The sequence below is a fragment of the Festucalex cinctus genome, chromosome 1 (genome assembly GCF_051991245.1).
Source record: "Festucalex cinctus isolate MCC-2025b chromosome 1, RoL_Fcin_1.0, whole genome shotgun sequence".
In the NCBI taxonomy this organism is placed as follows: Eukaryota; Metazoa; Chordata; class Actinopteri; order Syngnathiformes; family Syngnathidae; genus Festucalex; species Festucalex cinctus.
The window spans coordinates 30,382,689-30,399,800 of record NC_135411.1 but is presented as its reverse complement, the minus strand read 5'-3'; positions in this window follow the sequence as shown (position 1 = coordinate 30,399,800).

Sequence of the window (17,112 nt, the reverse complement as noted above, 5' to 3'; positions counted from 1 at the left end):
AGTCAAATACAGTATGATGTTCACTGTGGATTGTAGTGTCCCGCTGCCACCAAAGGGAGGCGCTCTCTGATTTGGGATGTATTACCTCAAGAGGCCCCCGGCCTCGACACTGCCAAACTTTTTTTTATTTTTTTTATTTTTTTTTCCCCCTGCTAAATTCCATCAGCAGACTCGCGAGCCCTTCCAGGGACGACGGCATGCAGCAGTCTGGAAAGAATTAAAGGACCTGCCTGGTGTGCTGTGGAAGGTGGGCGGGTGCGGTGGGAAGAGTGGGGGTAGAATATGAAGGAGAGAAAAACAGGGGAAGTGAAATAGTTTGGGGGGGGGGGGGGATTGGGCAGAATACAAGATTGACCATACACCGCCTTTTTTTTATTTTTTTTTTATTTTATTTTTTACCCCTCCCTCCCAAACACATATGCACACACCACAAAATCTAGACCACTCCCCTGGTAACTCCAGCATTTTATTTCTTTTTAAGTCTGCGGCAGCATTTTTGCAACGCCTTTACTTTAATGGGTCATAAACAAATAGCAAAAAAAGCCTCAATACACTAATCCGACTTCGGCCAAATGTGACCTAGGCCTCCCCACTGTGGCGTCAGCCTGCCCGTTGGCATGTCGCGTTGTAAAAATGACAGAAGTACACGCTGCAACAGTCAGGCACCGACGCCAATTATTAAGTACCTAATGCACATTCGTGCTGTCATGGCGCCTGGGTCGCGTGCGCCAGAGTCGCGCCAGAGTTCATGACCTGTTGTGTGTCTGTTTAGGTACTGATGGAACAAGTGTCTGTTTACAAAACATGATGTTCATGATGTCAACCTTTAATACTTTAGGTGATGTCGTTCTTTAGTCCTTTACGATTCACTGTCTGTGGATGCTGTCTGAGAATTGTGTGTGGTTTGCAGGATTATTGTCCAACTGTCCTGTGTACAGCGTCTCTGAGTTTCTGCCTCTCGATGTGAATAAATGGAGAAAATCTTATTTGTGTCTGCATTTGGGATCCAAACCTTTCAGTACACGTGCAAACTAATTCGCCTCCATACCATCATCGGCGGTAATCACTATTTCTAATTGTTCGAAAAAGGCAACCGGAAAGCTTTTATGAGGGCGGCATATAAAAGTGACCTGAAATATCCAGTTGTGTGATATACAGTGCTGAATTCATCTTCTCTTCTTTCCGTCCAAATGCGAAGTGTGATCATGTGCAAAACCAGCCATATTGTAACACGGACTTACATAATTATGAAAGGCTGTGTATTGGAACGGCTTACTGTTTATCAGCATTTGTCATGTCCTATTCTTGCCCCATGTTCTGATTCGCTAGTTAACAGCCAGTCTTCTTCTTCTTCTTCTTAGTGCTCCAGCGAGGGTCAGGGGATCCCGTCTCGGTGCGTTGAGCTGACCATATGAGCCAGTGTTTTCCAATGCCGGCGATCTTGTGCCAGCTGCTGTGCATCCTCCACCGCAATGCCGTTTTGTTGGAGGTCGCCGTCAACGACATCTCGCCATCGAGTGCGGGGCTTCCCTCGTGGTCGTCTCCAGCCTGCGGCCTTTGGGTCAGACTGGAGGTTGGCTCTTGTAGGATGGTCTGGGGGCAGACGAAGGACATGGCCGAACCAGCGGGTGCGGCGTTGTGCGACAAAGGAAAATGCTCGGGGATGGCGCGTGCGGACTCTAAGCACTTCATTGGAGATTCGCTGGGGTAATCAGAGTGATCAAATGTCACGACGGGCCCACGACGATTCGACATGTCGAATATGCCGAAACCACCTTCAGACGCTACCCAAAGGGATCCGATGTTTCGACAGAAATGTTTGATCAAATGGCACACGACGACGTCTGGACGCTTTCCGACTTCCGACTTCGGATTGGTGTATCGAGACCTTTCGGGACAAAAATCGCTTTACACAAACATCTTGGGGGCATTTTGTAGTCTGGGGACTATAAATAAGTAGGGATGTAACGATATCCAAACATCTCGATACGATATTATCACGATATGAAGGTCATGATACGAGAATTATTACGATATTGTGGGCAGGTTGGCGATATTTAAAAATGGTCACAATATTGTTAAAAAAACAAAAAAACAAAATATTGTGCTTTTGTACATTACAGCAATGCATATAAATCACCTACAATTTCTAATAACTATTGTTATTATAATAACAATATTATTTACTTGTTAATGCACGCACACATTGAGTTCATCCACATATTGAATCGTTCACAAGCATATTACGTTCCCCTTCATCTGACAATTAGCATATATTTTAAACATAGAAGGCCAAAACATCCCTCATGAAAATTACATTACACTAATAAACTAGCCACCAGAGGGTGCTAGAACTGCAAAAATGGAAATCAACCTGACTTTTTAAACAGATATGTTCCCTTTGAATATTGTGAACATGACGACAACGATATTGTGTCAGTTTTAATATCACGATATCACGATATTGCCCTTATCGTGACATCCCTAGTTTCCCATAGTATGAGTCAGTGCAAGTGTGTGTGTGCGTGCATGTGTAGGCCTATATTAATTCTGATATTCATCATTCTTGGGGCCAAAAATCTGTTCACACAAGCACATTTTAGGGAGCACAAATCAGGTAGTTGTCTGTGTGCGTTATTCATCACTCTTGGGCAACTGAATTCTCTTTGCATAACCACATTTTGGGGGACCACAAACCAGGTCCCCATAATTTGGGTGCAGGCATCTGTGAAGTTTTTCCTCATTGGGCTTGTTTTCATCTATTTGTGTGTATTTAACTGTGTGTGTGTTGTGTGCTGCAGAGTGTGACGTTGTTTACACAACTCAAGTTGGAAGGTTTGGTGCCACGAGTGCAAAAGCGGCAAGTGTGTGTTTGTGGTTTCCACGCGAGAGTGAGGCCCCCCCAAACATCCTTTCACATCTGAGCGTGTCTGTGACATCATGCGACATTCTATGACTATGAGATCTAGCAAACATATAGAATGAGACAAACTCAGCCCAGACATTACAGACAGAAATCCATACCACCCCTTCCTCGTGCTCGCCTCGCATCCACTTCGATAGATTTGGCTTTATTTCAAATGCAATGACACACTCAGCCGTTCATTAAAGACACGAAGGTACCGCCGCTAGCTCCACCGCCGTCATTTGTCTTTGTCAAGATTCCGCAACGTCGCCAAGTTTAGACTCACCAAACAAACTTTATCTTTAGGAAACACTCTCCAGCTGCCCACGTGCTTCACAACCCGCTGTCCCTTAATGTCCTTGAAGATTAGCGCATTTCCTTAAATAGTCGACCACCAACTAATAAAGCGCTTCTCCAAATAGATGTAAGTGTAATTTGCTCAGGTCTTAAATTGTATTGCTCACACATGAACACAAATTAAGTCATATTATATACATTTTTTCCACACAATTTTTGAACCGTTCCAAGGTATTCGTGACACTGCCACAAGATGGTGCCAAAGTACTGTTTTTTTTGTTTTTTTTTTTTTTAGACAAGGCTATGGCCTGTAAATGAAGCTCCTCCCCTCACTTTAAAATAGATACATAATGCCACAATGGTTGTGCTGAGTGAGAAAGGGGCGGAGTTTTATGACGCTTCTCGGCAGTTCAAGTGTGCGAGAGAGTTAATAGATTAGTTCTCGAGCTATTTTCAACACTTCAGATTGGTTAATAATCTGTCAAAATAACAGATGGACCAATGTTATTGATTTGTGAAAAAAAAATACATTTACTGCATTTGGATAATGTATTACATAGTAGATACATTTGGATCTCTCCTGCAAGGAAGAGCAGAATATTGCCAAATAATTCTGCAATTTATGATTTAAAAAACAAAACAAAACGTGTTTTTATGTTCCCCTCAGCATATTTTATTATATTTTATTCCAACCCCACAAATTGTATCCCATCATTATTTGATGCATTTTTTTTTTATCATAGCTTTGTTTTGTTTTTATCATGATTAAAAGCTCGTCATTTAACTTACTACGATACAGTATGTGCACAGTCGTCTTACCAGGAACAGAAAATAGAAACATTCCAGTGCCAATGTTGGACTCTTCACCTCGGAAAGCTTGCAGACCACACACACGCACACGCACAGAAGGAGGAGGGGTGAAGGCAGATGCGAGTTGAAAAATGTTCAACATAGCTCAGTTATGCACTTTCTTATGTACTGTACGTCTTAATACCAACAATGTAGCGACTGCTAATATCTCATGAGCACTTACAAGTATGACATAAACATTTAGGAGAGATTGTGTCATCACGTTCCTCCTCGGCCCGGCCTCAAGTGTTGAAATTACTTTTTCCATCTTGCAAAACCACAGCTGCTAACCACTGGAAATGGGCTATAAATACTGTATACCCAGAATATACGGGAATATATGTTGGACACGTATTGTTGATTTTGTTTTAATGATGCCACAACTTTTGCTGTTGACATTTGAATTCCTGCGCTGCAGAGTAACGCAAATATACACTGTTCAAAAAAAATTAAGGGAACAAAGCGTTCCTTTAATTTTTTTTTGATTAGCTATAATTACATAAAACACAAGAATACACACTAAACTATTATTTGTTATATATACTCCCTTTCAAAAATGTGTGCTCACCCAAATTGTTTTCCATGAAAACACAAAGTATATACAGTCATCCCTCTACAACAGGCCTCACCGAATCATGGATTTTTTTTTTTTTTTTTTTTTTTTTTTCACTGTCTTACAGGATTTTGCATTGATTATTTTTCCACATAAACTTTTAATGCATGCTCACTTAGGAGGAAAGAATGATAAAAAAAAAAAAAAAAAAACCCCCAAAAAAACAGAATGTCCACAGTTTGGGATCATTTTACAATTGAAAGAAGATAAAGTGTATTGCGTCTACTGCTAATCAGAACTGGCTTACACAACCATACATCTACAGTACCGTAAACATCATTAGCTCATTTAATTAACTAGCATACCACCGCAAGTAAGATGGCGACAGTCACTCACAAGACAGATAAAACGATCCAATTTCACCACTGTAAGAAATATTCTGCAAAAATAAGTCTTGACGCTTATGGTATTTTGAATGAAAAAAAAAGAGTTATAAATTGTGACAAAACACATTTCCTTTCCACTAAGTAAGTAGGTGAAAAGTTTGAGCACATTTCACCGTATATTTTGCATTCAGCAGAAAGGACTGATTATCATTTTTGCCTTGAGCGCAGAAACAATGAGTCACTTGGCTTCATTTTTCCATTCTCTGCGCCTGTCTGCGTCGTGCCTGCTCAGCCCCGCTTGAGGACGAACCCTCGCAGTCGTGAGTGTCCTCCCGAGGTCTGGCCTGACTTCCACTCAGCCATGAACACATTGGGGCCAATGACGAACTGCCGGGGGGGGGGGGGGGGGGGGCATGGGCATGGGGTGGTAATCAAGGGGTCACCCACGCCTGGCTGACACTGATGGAATGAGTACGCGCTCCAGTCCTCCACATGTACGCCAACTTGACAGAAGTATTGGGACACTGTCTGTGCAACAATGGGGTGGTTTGGCTTTTGGTACGTTTCCCTCTAGTCTGCTGCAATTTAAGCTGCCAAAGTCCCGCTAAGTAGCCTACTAAAATTCAAAAATTGATTTGACATTGATATCATGATACAAATACAGATACTTGATTTTAGGAGCCAGTCTTTCAACAAACGGGATTTGAGACTCAGTTAGCTCCAGCAATATTAGTTGTTTTTTGTTGAGGATAAAGAATTTATGCCTGTAACTATTGTTATATTGTGGCGCTACATGTATTGCGCTCAGTGTTATAATACAGCAACATTGATGCTAGTTTTTTTTTAGCCTGTATATGGCGTTTTTCATTATAGGTTAGCATTAAGCTAGCAGACCATACTTAAAACAGCGTTGTTTGGTTGTAAATACACAATGTGTAACTCTCTGTTTTATCTTTAGTTTGACTGTAAAGTTCAATTGAATGAATTGTTCACTATATTCTATGCAGCTGATTGTTTTGAAGTGATTTGGGTTCACATGCCAACATTTAGCGATCGTGTCTCAAATTATCACTCACAAGTCAAAGCAAAACAGAAAAAAAAAAAAACTCACCTCAGATGCAGATCTATTCTAGTGGTCTGTCCAGTCCACCACCCAAAAAACAAAACAAAAAAATGTTCCCCCTTATTGTCTTTAACAGTAAGACCTTATGTAGAAGTAAAAAAAACAAAAACAAAAAAACCCTGTAGCCTAATATTTATAAAACCAATCTAGAATTGCTTGATTGTTTGATGAACAGGATTTAAATGTATTTATTGAATGGGCACCTCTTGAATATTTGAATTTAGACACCTCGTTAAGAATTACAAACCACTGAAGACATTAGACTGGATGTCACTAGTCAGGTTTCACTCCAATTGTTTCAAATCAAAAAATTTTAAGCGAATTTACTGAAAATGCCTGAAACGGACATGCATCTTATGTCCGTTGCCATCTGTTTTTCTTTTGTGAATATTGAGAGGGGACTCCGCCGCTGTAGGTGGCAGTATACACCATAGAGATGTGATCTCATCCCCGCCAGTAATTTAAAAGAAGAAGAACAGGAAGTGACTGCGCCGTGCGTCGATGTTGTAGGAGTTTGCTTTCATAATTGTTCATAAACCGTAGCGTTTATTTGCTTTTTTTTTTTTTTTTTCTAAAATTGCTTTATTTGCTTCTTTCTAATATTTTGCTTCTTTAATTAATTCCAGAAAGATTTCTGTTTCGTCATCCCTCCAAACATATCTCCATTGCTTTGTGACTACAAACGTACATGTGACGTAATATCCGGTCAAAACGTGCGCCGTGTATCCGGTCTTGTCGGTGTTTGTTCGCAATAGCTGTTTCCATAGCCAAAATTTGGCATTTTCATTTTTTCGATACGCTTCAAAATCCAGCGCTTCCAAGTGTAAAAACATGTTTGCGAATTTTGGGCCCTTTTTTGGATTTTTTGTGTTTCCACTCAGTTTTATTTTCACATTTCTTAAAATTTCGAATAAAAATGGGTGGATGTAAACCTGACTACTTTATTGTCATGTTACTGTCACATCACTCCGTCAAAGCTGATGGTTTGTGGCATTTTATTGCTTAGTGTTTTCATAATATATATAGATGAGAATGGGGTGATAAAGTGGACCTGGGGTGTTTCCAAGTAGCATCACAAATTCGGGACGCTACAAATCCTCCCTTTCATACTGTCTGCAAAACTAAGCATTTGTTTTTACTTTGTCTTTAGTATTGCAGTCAAAAGTAGGACAAAACAAAACAACCCACGATTGGAAGAAGTTTGCACTAATGGAGACTAACATTTACGCAGGTGTTGATACCCTTGTGCCATTTGCTTAGCCAAATATGTAAATTAGGAGTTGATTGTGCAGGGGGGAAACAAAAAAACAAAAAAAACAAAAAAAAAATGAGCCACGGCTTTGGAAAACTGGGGGACCGTCAAAATGCGAGTGTGCCAACATTTCTCAGCCATTGCATGAGGGAGATAACTATTATAATATCCCTGGAATCGGCGTTAGCCAACCGCGTAACATTAATGTACATTATAAGTGACATTTTTGGACCGATTGGACACTGCATGTATTTTATTGCAATTTCCGTGATTTCTGCATGAAATCCTTCTATGGACATTCCTCGACGGTGCCATGGCCATGAGAAAGATTTCGCACCCCAAATCCACCAGGTGGCGGTAGAGGCCAATTAATGATTTTCCTTGCAAACGCCGCACTGATTCCAGCACGCCATATTCCACACAGACTTATTTCTTCGTGCTTTTTACTGATTGTGCATTCGACAGGATGTTAGTGGATGCGCGTGCACGTTAGTGGGCGCGCGTGCGTGTTCGTGGATGCGCGTACACGCGCGCCACTTATATTTTTGTGCAGAAAAAGGTATTGCGAGCTATTGACTTATGTTTCGTGTTGGGATATGCTGTTTGTTTGTCTGCATGGACGTGGGAAGCACGTTCCCTAGTGGGAGGGGTCGAATGGCAATGCTCTTTGCCGTTGTTATGTCCCCAAAATGAGCCACTGTTAGAGGTGGGCGTCGTTGCAATACAGCGGTTTTCCTCAGTGTGTGAAGGCTGTTATTTAATTTTTTTTTTCTCTTTCTTCACTTCAGAACTTCAGAATTAATAGCGTGCATATTCCACACGCATGCACAGTTCGATCATCCATTTTGAACAGCCGAGCATTGACATTTGCTCTGCCAAGGCTGCAGGGGGCAGGCGTGCCATTGTGGCCAAACGTGCGTGCAACGTGGAGGTGACGTATTTCCCTTCGTGCATTCTTCAAAACATGGCAAGGAGCATGGATCGGTGAAAACAATAAGCAGAAGGGATAAGACAAAACAAAAAAAACGTTTTTTTTTTGCAACTTATGAAGTGTAACATGTAACGGTTGTCGAGATGAATTCCTCGTCGGTTATCTTATCTGGCCGTTGCATTTCTACGTGTGAAAGTGCTAAGCTTCGATTTTTATTCGGCTAGTTTGTATTCACAACAACGTGCTAACGTGCTAAGAGGCTAACGTGCACGAGACATGAGCTTCCTGGATCTAAGGAAAAGAACGGCGATCGGAGACACAAAAAGCTGCAAATGCAAGTTGGCAAGTAAGTACTTCTACAAAATAAACATAAACGAACATATGAGCACGTCCTGGAATGCCGCGGGGGCCGTGTAGCTTCCCAACGGTATGTAGCTCGTCGCTGTGTTGACTTCCGTTCGCCGGATACAATTGGATACAGGCGGTGTAAATTTATCCGAAAAACACGCACGATTTCCGGGTAAAGTAAACGGACGGATCGGTGTAATGGAGCTTTTTCTTTCCGTTATTTGTCCGGAACCGTACGTCCTACGGGGAAAATGACACATATCTGACACATATCTGGAACCGTGAGCACAAGAGATACGTGGCTCGTTGAAGTGCGACGCCGGATACGGGGGTGTAAATCGGGCCTTCCTGTACCCGAAAATCAAACACAATTTGCGGCTAAAGTCACGGAGGGTCCCGGTGCCGCTCCGGAGCCCCACAAAAAGTACTTTTTTCCCCAAAGTTTTCTATCAAAGCTACCGTGTTGCCTGATGCTCTAACTATGTCATATGAAAGATTCAAATTTATTTCTTTATTATACATATATACAACACAGTTAATTTTCTTCATAATCTATTATTTGGATTCTGTTGTCCTATGGCGGGGGGAAATAATAATAATAAATAAATATACTAAATTTATGCATAGTTTTGATGCCAATGAACATTTTGGGTGGTTGAAAGAAAAAAAAATGTTAAAAAATGACTTAGTTATCACACCTCAAAGTAGAATTACTTATTTGGCTAAAATGTACTCTTCGAGGGTGTTCTGAGTTAAATTGCCATTGTCAAAAAATTTGGCATGCATTGAAAAAATTGTTGTTATAACTTATTGCCTTATTCGAAGCTCTAATTATGTCATATGAAGTATTAATTTTTTATTTATTTTTTATACATGTATACAGCACAGTTCGTTTTCTTCATAGTCCATTCTTTGGGCTTGTATTGTCCTAAGAGGGGGGAATACATAAAAAAAAAAAAAAACTTCATATGTATGGATAGTTCTGATGCCAATGAACATTTTGAGTGGTTGAAATAAAAAAAATGTTAAAAATTGACTTAGTTATCACACCTCAAAGTAGAATTACTTATTTGGCTAAAATGTACTCTTAGAGGGTGTTCTGAGTTAAATTGCCATTGTCAAAAAATTTGGCATGCATTGAAAAAATTGTTGTTATAACTTATTGCCTTATTCGAAGCTCTAATTATGTCATATGAAGTATTAATTTTTTATTTATTTTTTATACATGTATACAGCACAGTTCGTTTTCTTCATAGTCCATTCTTTGGGCTTGTATTGTCCTAAGAGGGGGGAATACATAAAAAAAAAAAAAAACTTCATATGTATGGATAGTTCTGATGCCAATGAACATTTTGAGTGGTTGAAATTAAAAAAAATGTTAAAAATTGACTTAGTTATCACACCTCAAAGTAGAATTACTTATTTGGCTAAAATGTACTCTTAGAGGGTGTTCTGAGTTAAATTGCCATTGTCAAAAAATTTGGCATGCATTGAAAAAATTGTTGTTATAACTTATTGCCTTATTCGAAGCTCTAATTATGTCATATGAAGTATTAATTTTTTATTTATTTTTTATACATGTATACAGCACAGTTCGTTTTCTTCATAGTCCATTCTTTGGGCTTGTATTGTCCTAAGAGGGGGGAATACATAAAAAAAAAAAAAAAACTTCATATGTATGGATATTTCTGATGCCAATGAACATTTTGAGTGGTTGAAATAAAAAAAAATGTTAAAAATTGACTTAGTTATCACACCTCAAAGTAGAATTACTTATTTGGCTAAAATGTACTCTTAGAGGGTGTCACTGATTCCAAGGCACAAGGGATAATGCACTGTTGAACGGTCAGAAACTCTAGATATGACTTCTGCAATAAAACGGTCATCAAATAAGCCTGCACTTGTGGGAACTGCAGACTTGACAGTCCAAATACAAAAGAAGAAGCAGAAGTTAGTCCCACGCTGCGAGGCTCCAAACGGGCCAACTGGGATCTTGGCGCCACACCAACAGTGCTCACAATGCCCTCCTTGTTTTCCACGGACACCGCATGCCCACTGCGGAGCGACTCGCTGCAGCGCCTGCCAGGAAGTGAGGGATCACAAAGGGTCACATCCCATAAGGCCAACGTTGAACTTTGAACTTTCAGACCCTCTTCCACTTTATCTTCCTTGGTAGCTGAGTGACATCAGACGGTTAGCAGGCGAGGGGCAATATCATGCGATTTTTAACATCTTATTATCATCTTATATTACTTAATATCACGCCTGTATCAGAATCTTGTGGAGGCTGCCAATACCAGCCACCAATACTTATGGCAGTAAAAAAAGAAATACTGACATTCTTGGCAGTAGTTGGCACACAGTTTGATGCAAAATCATCTGTATCGGAAAGAAAGTTGTTGTTTTTTTCCCCATTGTGTTAAATGAAATGTCCTATATCAAAAATACTAGAGATATTGATACTTGGTATCGGTGAGTACTGGAACAATGAATACTGGTATCGATCTGAGAAAAGTATTATTCCATAATCAGGCTTTTTCTGGCTTTGTTCGGAAACGGGGAGCAAGGAAATGACCAGAGGTGCAACAATTCACTATTTTGTATGATTTTTATGATCCATGAATCATTTGCTGACATTGTTTAACTTAAAATTGACAACATTTTTGTAGATTTTCCGATTGTTGTTACGGACCAAACTAGTAACCGAATCATAATCAATGTGTGCAATTTCTTCGCTGTCTTTTGGAAAGAATGGCCTGTTTTTCAAGAAAGGGATGGAAATTCAAAGATGGGTTTTTAAAATTTTATCAACCGATTAATCGATTATGACTGTAACTGTTAGTTGTGGCCCAAGAAATGACTTTTACAACTGACAATTGGTGACCAAATCTTAATGTTGGCCGTTGATTCACAGTTTGGAAAGTTCTCTTTGAGCAGCATGTGATACAAAAGTAAAGCAAAATCATTCATTCCTTTTCAGCTTTAATTTCATTTGCGGTCTCCAACCTGCGAAGACTCCCGACACAATGTGCTGACAAGAAAAACACACAACGTAACCGCTTTAAGTCAATGAAGGAGCAGACAAACAAAGCCCCAAATCACAAACACAAGCACAAACACACATGGCATCAATTTATACTCAGCCTGCTCCGATTGGTTGTGTAAACTGGAAAGATCTCCCGCCCCCACCCCTCTCAATCCCGTCCGGCTAAGCCCGGGGGGAACCATGACTGGAAGGAGGGCCGTTCGGATTGCATATGACAGAGCTGTTCAAAAGGGGGCCAACGCCCACTCTGCTCCACTCCAGCCGCGTAGTTTTCAAGTGTGCTCTTCACTTCTTCGGCCGGCTGTTGTTTTCTCTCTGCAGCCACACCCTCACGTTTGTATATGATTTATAACGCAGCCTGACCATTTCAAGGAGGCGGAAAACACTCTCAGAAAGTGCATCCTACAGTAGTTCATCACTTTTACCACTCTCCCTAGTTGACTTTTACGGCCTTGTGGATGTGGGAGAAGGTACAAACTGTTACCTTAAAGTCCAATCATGAGCCCTAAAGGAGTATCTGAATGTTCTTTGTACCCTTCAAGGGGTGTTCTCATATTTCTTGGGCCCAGGAAGCCCCCTTTACAGAGGAGTCATTTTTCCAATGACCCTCTCCTAAGCAAACACAATTAAGCCAAACTCCCGTGTATCCCTAAATGTCATAAGAACTAAAAAGGTTTTGATAATGTAGTTGTCATGTTACGATAATATATTATTATTATTATTATTATTATTATTATTATTATATTATATTATATTATATTATATTATATTATATTATATTATATTATATTATATTATATTATATATTTTTCAAGACAAAAATCTTGTAATGTCTTTAGATTAAAGTAATAATTTTTCAAGAAAAAAAAAAAAGAGTCATAATTGCCATAGGCGTGAATTAGTGTTGTGTAATTTTCACTCCTTGAGGCATTTTGACAAAAAGTATGCAACTGTTTTGAACAAAAATGTCAAAAATGTGTAATATGTCTGCTTTTAATCCTTTTAGCAGAACATCCTCACATTCGTGTCACGAGATTGAAATGTGTTTTGTTTTGTTTTTTTCTATCCATGTGGTATAAACACGCTATTGTGATGGCTCGCATGTGATGTTGAGGTGTGGCGAAAGCAGCAATCTAGCCAGCTGCTTTTCGAAAGGCGGCACAGTCGGGACTTGTGGCTTGCACATCTGCCTCATGTTGAATCTTGACTCTGGCCTTTCCTGTGTGAGGTTTGCGCAAACGTTATAATGTGTATTTTAATGAGGACTAATAGCACTCCATAATGTTGTACTTTATAACAACATGTCAACGCCTTCTTAAAATAATTGCCTTTGTCATTTTTTCCAATTTTTCACAAAACACACACACACACAAAAAATCTCATTTGCATCATGAGGAGATGATTTAGGCAAATAATAATAATAATTGAAAAAAAAAAAACACATAGGCAATTAGTTTACTGTAAGAGGGTGATGATATAGTGATTACTTAATTAAACATAATTAAACCATTTTTGGGGGTATTGTGCTTTGGTCACCTGGGGCCAGAGTGACTGATATACTGTATTGTTTATTTATATGGCACTAATATTAACCAGGAGTTTGCATGTTCTCCCCGTGCCTGCGTGGGTCTTCTCCGGGTACTCCAGTCTCCTCCCACATTCCAAAGACATGCATGGCAGGTTAATTGGGCGCTCCGAATTGTCCCTAGGTGTGCTTGGTTGTTGTGCCCTGCGATTGGCTGGCAAGCAGTCCAGGGTGTCCCCCGCCTACTGCCCATAGCCAGCTGAGATAGGCTCCAGCACCCCCCACGACCCTTGTGAGGAGCAAGAAATTCAGAAAATGGATAAATGGATGGATGGATGGATGGATGGATGGATAATATTAACCATTCTATGTAGAGGAGGAATAATATATGGCTGTGATTACTGTTATATTATTTGTCTACACTAAATGCTGCATCATTTGTGTTCAGTCCATTGCCTAAAGAGTTACAACATAAATGCAACATATGTAGCATTAAGCTAGCAGACTGAATGGCTATTGTACGTAGTTCCAAATACACAAAGTTTAATTGTGTTTGTTTTATGTCTAGTTTGATGTAATTTAGTGTTGTAATGTCAGTGTAAACTTTGTGAGAAATGTAAGGAAATTACACAATGATATTTTAAATGTGTGGCGTTTTGGACTAGTAAACTGAGAACTGATGGTACAGTACTTGGACTGCAAATAGTGACTTGATGAAACAGCAAGAAGTGGCACACACATTCCACATCAAGAATTTTGAATGCATGGGCGCGTACGTGGGGCGTTTGAGGAGGATGGATCCAATGTATAAATCAGAGCGAGCGGGAGGGGCGGAACACAAGCAGGCATGCTTAGGTAATCATCCCGCGTTCTCCAGCTGGGCCGCAGCTCTGGGGCCCCCGCCAGGAAGCCAGGAAAGAAGGAAAGGGGGGAGTGAGGGTGTCGGCGGGGTTGAGGTCACCGCTCTCAGTTTCGTAGATCCCCAACACTGTTTACAACTGACTACACACAAGTTGGCCATTTTGCACCCACAGGCATGCACAGTGTGGTCACATTTCCAGAGCGCCGTGGCGCTGCGTGCTTGGGATGCCTTGGGTGTGACCAATGGGTGGGCGGGACATTCTGTGTGTGTGTCGAGTGGAGTATAGTGTGTTGTAGTTTAGTGTACACAAACAAACACAAATGCTTTTTCACACTCATACGTTACCATGTGATCACAATGCAGCTGGCAATTAAATGCTGCCTTGTTGTAGTATAGTGTGCAGCAGTGAATTGTGTAGTATATAGTGTGTAGTAGTGAACACATGTTGTAGTGTATTGTAGTATAGTGATGTGTAGTCATGTGCGTGCGTGTAAATGTTGCCCCAGCTGCGTGCTGTGTGAAGCAAGCCAATCAGTTACTGTATCACCAAACGAGAGTTTAAACATGTTAGTCATCATCCAGCAACTTTCCCACGCTTAGAAAGTGACAGGATGTGGACTAAAGTATTGAGACATATCTGTCAATTGATTAATGAATCATCTGAAGACTCCTTCGTCCTGTCCTCACTTTTACGAATACATTTTGGCCACATGCATCAAGTTTGTACTCGTCCAAGCAGTTGAATCCCTCAAAAATGCAAAGTATCCCAGATTCTGGAAATGTAGGTGCTGGAAAAAAAACTGCTGCGTCGTTGTTTATGGACTGACACTCGTGTCCAGTTCTGATAGAATAAGGGAAGTGCGCATCTCGAATTCAAGGTGTATTATGGGTAGCGACGTGGTGCATTGTGGGTAGGCCAAACTACCAAACGGTCATTGAAAATGAATTGGATCCGGTGGAATCGGCTCTGATAGAAACGTTTCAACGGCTGGAAAGTTGCTGTTTTTTATGAACATGTATAGCGTGTGGTTGACTGACATCGGGGAAGTTGACTTGCAAGCTTTAAAGTGTACAGTTACGCAAAGATTGTCACCACTCTAATCTCCGCCATTCAAATTGACAGGGTAGTTGGTAGCCTCATTTTTTCCCTCGCGCACTTCACTTATTGCAGTTATGTTAGCATCCATGCTAGTTCTTACAGTATAGTGTGATGATTCGAAAACTTGAACCCCCACTCAAGAAGCATGTTTGTTTGTTTGTTTGTTTGTTTGTTTGTTTGTTTGTTTTTACAAGCTGGAGAGATCATCAAATCAAACGCGTGACCTCCAGAATTAGAACGTGTCCCTGGAAACCCCCCAGAGCCAAGCCACACACACACTCACAAACATAAACAGTGGCATTTGTTTGCAAGCTGCATCGTGATCACCCGCGAGTGTTAACAATGTTTGAGTGTGTCTTTCCAACTTATGTATGTTGCCAACAAATGCCTAAAAGCCCAAAGTATCAATTCTTATTACAAAAAGAAATATTTTTTGCAAGGGAATGTCATGTTTTGTCACACAAAAGGTTATATATTGCCAGAGAAATGCTATTAATTGGTACCAAAAAAATAAAAATAAATAAATAAATAAATAAAAAGGATTCTAAATTGGCTTTTGGCTCAAAATCAGCTGGGATACGCTGATACTATGAAAATGTTATTTTTTGCGAAATAATTAAAAAAAAAATCTCAGGACTAGGGGTGTAAAAAAAAATCGATTCGGCGATATATCGCGATACTACATTGCGCGATTCTCGAATCGATTCAATAAAAAAAAATCGATTTTTTATTTTTTATTTATTTTTTTTTTTTTAAGAGCTCAGAATTGTTCATTCGGTAGTCTTACCGATTCAACGTCTTATCATCATTGCCTTTTTTTTTTTTTTGTGTGTGTGTGTGAATCGATTTTTAAACTTCCATTTTTAATGGAAAAATATTCAACAAAACGTCTGACTTCGGGTTAGGATTCACACCTTGAGCATGGAAGAATGTTATATGAACGGAACATTAAGCCTTAATATTTTATTTTAATGCTGTTCAAACATGAAACAGATTACAACCTCTAAGACTGAAATTTCAGATAAATAAATAATACATTTTCATATAAATCTTACACTCTACAAGCTTACTGATTAGTATTTTCTAAATTTGAATGAAAAAAAATCGCAACAATCGAGTTATAAATTCGTATCGGGATTAATCGGTATCGAATCGAATCGTGACCTGTGAATCGTGATACGAATCGAATCGTCAGGTACTAGGCAATTCACACCCCTACTCAGGACATTCCTATATTTTCAAAAATCTGCATATCTTCTCATGCTAAGTTCAGTATTTTGCCGCCAAACGAAATATTTTTCAAAGGAAACAGATTTTCTCCAATTAATCAATTACATTTGATCAAGGAAATATCCCATGAAAACAACAACAAAAACAAAAAAATCTGTATACAGTATTGACATTGCTGATGTCAGGCAAAGTTCAATCTCATCACTCTTAGAATAATGTCTTAAGTCAAATTTTGACATATTTGCCTTAAACATCTCCTCAGGATGTTGGCCACCTCTACTCAAATCGGCTGCATCCTTAGTTAATTAAACTGATCATTCAATTCTACACCTGAAATCTAACTATTAATTATAATAATATATTGTTTTCTGGAGAAAACTTATATGCTGTTATTTTACGTGGGTGACAAATTAATATTGTTTCGTGGGAAACACTAATTTTCCTGTATTGTAGCACATTTTACCACATTAACACATTTTCGAAGGACATATTCTACCATTCAATTTTACTGTATATATTTTTAGCACATTTCTGTATTTGGACAGAAAAGAAAAGTACATTTCGTTAGGTAAAATGTGAATTTTTCCACATAAAAGTATTTTTTGAGGACAAGAAAACAATTAACGCTGTGCAATCAATGCAACTCTCATTTTGAAGGGTTAATTTAAGGTCATTTCCATTAGGATTGAAGGTTACTTCAAGAGAT